This window comes from Dendropsophus ebraccatus, chromosome 1 (assembly GCF_027789765.1).
Source record: "Dendropsophus ebraccatus isolate aDenEbr1 chromosome 1, aDenEbr1.pat, whole genome shotgun sequence".
Classification (NCBI taxonomy): domain Eukaryota; kingdom Metazoa; phylum Chordata; class Amphibia; order Anura; family Hylidae; genus Dendropsophus; species Dendropsophus ebraccatus.
In genome coordinates this window covers 93,919,836-93,924,204 of record NC_091454.1, presented here as the reverse complement: position 1 = coordinate 93,924,204, position 4,369 = coordinate 93,919,836, and the positions used below count along the sequence as shown (strand labels likewise).

General features: G+C 47.4%; 1 protein-coding gene across 2 annotated transcripts in view; it reads left to right on the top strand.

Moving 5' to 3' along the window:
* The first annotated feature begins 113 nt into the window (after positions 1-113).
* CAPS2 (calcyphosine 2) overlaps positions 114-4,369 on the top strand; it is a 79,115-nt gene continuing 74,859 nt past the window's right edge. The window contains exon 1 of one of the 2 annotated variants that reach the window (XM_069975301.1): positions 114-204. The gene's annotated coding sequence lies outside the window, so the exon portion shown is untranslated. Of the gene's footprint in view, positions 205-330; positions 386-4,369 lie in introns of those variants that run through there. The other variant, XM_069975294.1, reaches the window with a different exon arrangement.

Sequence of the window (4,369 nt, the reverse complement as noted above, 5' to 3'; positions counted from 1 at the left end):
CGCACTGACATCACGTGATACACTCCAGCCAGTCACAGCTCTAAACCGTGCGTTTAGCCGTGGAACGCAAACACTCCTCTGAGTCGCAAGTTCGGTTTCCATGGTAACAGATATCGCACCCGGTGACTTCGAAATTCGAATCAGTTTCTGTTTCCATCGGTTGTTTATTTCTCTTGAGGCTTCGGGGGAATCGCTGGAGAGCGGGTGAGTCACGTGATAGGAGTCTGCGGTTTATATCTTGCTGAAGCGGTGGAGTCGTTATATGACACATTACTACTGCTAGGCCGGGATCGGACGAGGAGTACAGGCGGCCTGCAGAAGAATACACGACATTATAGGATCTATAGAACACAAGGGGCACTCACCAGGGTATTCATATTCCAATGTAAGCCGGCAGTACAGGGGTTATAGACTGGCATAGTGAGTACTCTCTGGTATAGATACAGCCACCAGCAGCAGTGGCGCCAGGCTGTGACTGCCACATGCCAGCAGTTTGTATTGGTGGGGTCCCGGTGCTGAGACCCCCATAGATTGCTAAGGTGTAGAAGTGCTTAGCAGTGTGCACTCTGCCCCATCAGTGTGGACGGATTATAATGACAGCCTATAGACCTTCTCGTAGACCAGATTGCCGGAAGTCCCATAGACACATATATAATTCTGTGCAGTTAAGCACTTCTACTCCTTCGTTCTAGTGATGGGCAGGGTCTTAGCACCCAGCCCCCACCTATACAAAACTATGGCGTGTGGCTATAACATGTCAGAAGTATGTTGAAATGATAGGCACACTTTAAATCAGTTATACTATGGCCTCTAGGCAGTAGCGAAATTAGGGGGGGGGGGGCAAGGGGGTCCACTAGGGCTGGGCGATTGAAATCAATATTGATTTTATTATTAATTTCGGGCTGCGCGGGCAGTCCTGAGAGGGGTGGTGCAGGCAAGCCGGAAAAGAGCATGGAGGGGGGGTGTTGCGGTGTCGGGCAAGCCGTAAAGGGGTGGTGTGGGGCACGACACAGGCACGCGGGAGAGGGGTGAGTGGAGGAAAGATGTTGGGTGGGCAGGCTGCAGAGGAGAGGTGCGGTGCCGGCGGCCCCCAGCCACTTAACGGCGCAGCCGCTGACCTGCCCCCGCCCCTTCCGATGAGCGTCCAGCTCTCCTCCCGGCCAGACATGGAGCTCCCCGGTCTCTGGAGGAGACCGCAGGGACTACAGGAGAAGGTGATCACGTCTCTGTGGGTCAGGGAGCTGTACAGCGTGATCGGGGGGGGGGGGGGGGGGGTTCATTACAGCCCCCCGATCCCACTGTACAGCTCTAGGACCCGCAGCGACACGATCACCTTCTCCTGTAGTCCCTGCGGCCTCCTCCAGAGACCAGGGAGCTCCATGTCTGGCCGGGAGGGGAACGTGTGTGTGGAGGTGAGAGGAGGAGGACGTGTATGTGCCCTCCTGCTCCAATCACCCCCAGCTGCCCCAGTGCCCCCCAGTCCCCTCAGTGTCCCCTCAGTCCCCCCAGTGTTCCCCCAGTCCCCCTCAGTGTCACCCCAGTCCCCCTCAGTGTCACCCCAGTCCCCCTCATTGTCATCCCAGTCCCCCTCAGTGTCCCCCAATCACCCCTCTTCTATACCTGTACTACTACACCCCTTATCCACTATACCTCCACTACTAAACCCCTCATATCTACCTATACTATTACTACACCCCTTATCCACTATACCTCCACTACTACACCTCTTATCCACTATATCTTCAGTACTAAACCCCTCATATCTATCTGTACTACTACTACACCCCTTATCCACTACACCTCCACTACTATACCCCTTATCCACTATACCTCCACTACTACACCCCTTATGATGTTGGTCATTTCCAGCATCTTGTACTCAGTATAATGGGGTCACCCAGCTTTCCCAGCATCTAATACTCAGTATGATGGAGGTCACCCAGCTTTCCCAGCATCTAATACTCAGTATGATGGAGGTCACCCAGCTTTCCCAGCATCTAATACTCAGTATGATGGAGGTCACCCAGCTTTTCCAGCATCTAATACTTAGTATGATGGAGGTCACAAAGCTTTTCCAGCATCCTCTACATCTTGTACATGCTTTCCCTTTACTTCCCAGAGAAGGCCTACTGGGGAAAGGGGTGGTATACTACAGAGGGGCCTATACTGCACATAGGGGGGAACACTACAGAGGGGCCTATAATGTATAGAGGTTGCATAAAGGGGGCTACACTACGGGGAGTTTGTATAGACATGAGGATGATCCTGGATCAAGGAGTCTAAAATGTTTCTGTTGCTGTGGTGCTGTTTCTGGAACAAAGCAGCTATGGTTCTGTTATCTTGCATAACCCCTTTAAATTTTACATGGCCATATATGTGAAAAGTAGAAAGCCTTTTACACTGCTGTCAATCCCTGTTCTCTATGAGTAATGTAGTAGAATATTTCCTTTATTATTTGGAAAGCAGTGTTGTCTGCTGAGGTTCCCTATGGGTAATGTAATCGGTTGGGGGCCCACTCAGACTTGTGCGCCCCCCCCCCCCCAAACTGAACCCCTAGCTACGCCCCTGCCGCTAGGTGTCAAACTGTGGTCCATGCACAGTTTAGTCTTTTTCTGTTCATTAAAAGAGACACAGAAGGTCCCGGTCTTTTGCACCTTCACAGACATGGCTTGGTATTGATTGACAGAGCATTGTCTCCTGGTAAGCTGTATAGTTAATAATATAATTAGCCTAATTTATGCTGTGTTTACACAGCGATAATTTGCCCAATCGAACGATTAACAATTTGGAAGTAACCATGTGTTTTTTATAACGATCAGCGTTTAGATGGAACGATATATTGTTTGGAAAAATCATTATTGCAATCGTTTTAAGATCGCTTAACCTCTTAGGGTACAAACCCACACACCGTATACGCAGCAGATACGCAACAAATACGCAGCAGATTTGATGCTGTGTTCAGTTATTTAGCTCTAATCTGCTGCGTATTTGCTGCGTATCGCAGCAGTAAATACGGTGTGTGGGTTTATACCCTTAAGGACGGAGCCAATTTTCGTTTTTGCGTTTTCATTTTTCCTCCTTGTGTTTAAAAGGCCATAGCACTTGCATTTTTCCACCTAGAATCCCACATGAGCCCTTATTGTTTGCGCCACTAATTGTACTTTGCAATGACAGGCTGAATTTTTTCATAAAGTACCCCGCAAAACCAGAAAAAAATTCAATGTGTGGTGAAATTGAAGAAAAAAACACATTTCTTTTATTTGGGGGGTATTTGTTTTTACACCATTCGCCCTGGGGTAAAACTGACTTATTATATATGTTCCTTAAGTCGTTATGATTAAAACGATATGTAACATGTATAACTTTTCTTTTATCTGATGGCCGGTAAAAAATTCAAACTATTGTTAACAAATATATGTTCCTTAAAATCGCTCCATTCCCAGGCTTTTAGCGCTTTTATCCTTTGGTCTATGGGGCTGTGTGAGGTGCCATTTTTTGCACCATGATATGTACCTTGATTGCACATATACGACTTTTTGATCGCTTTTTATTACATTTTTTCTGGATTTGATGCAACCAAAATTGCACAATTTTGCACTTTGGGATTTTTTTTGCGCTTACACTGTTTACCGTGCGAGATCAGGAATGTGATCAATTAATAGTTCGGGCGATTACGTACACAGCGATAACAAACATGTTTATTTATTTATTTACTTTTATTTAAAACATGAGAAAAGGGGGGTGATTCAAACTTTTATTAGGGGAGGGGGCTTTTTATTGATAACAGCACTTTTTTTTTTTTTTACACTATTATCCTTATACTAGGAGCCCACCTGGGGTTAGGATTATTCCCCCCTGGGGGACTTCTAGTATAAGTGCACTGATCTCTCATTGAGATCTTTGCTGTGTAGTTATACAGCAAAGATCAATGAGATCGGCACTCGGATGCTTTCGGCTGCTGCAGCCGAAAGCATCCAAGTGCCGAGACGAGATCAGCGCCATTTTGGCGGAGACCCTGGCCGGAGCAGGATGTGTTGTCCCGGAGGAGCGATCCAGCCTACTAGACACCAGGGAACGGCTGCATACAGTGATCGGATGCAGATATCAACTTTAATAGCCACGGTCCCGAGCTACATGCGGCACCTGGGATCGCGACGGTTCAGAGCGGGGTCGCAATAAAATTTCTGCAATAAAAATTTTAACGACAGTGACACTTTAAGCCTATCTCACCCATAGGGTGAATCTGTGAAAGACTGTTTACACAAAGCAATCTGCGAATTTTTAGGGAACGACCATCGACGATGTTGAAAGATCAAAATGAACGATTTCTGGCTCGTTGCTTGATCGTTTGCTGTGTTTACCCGAGCAA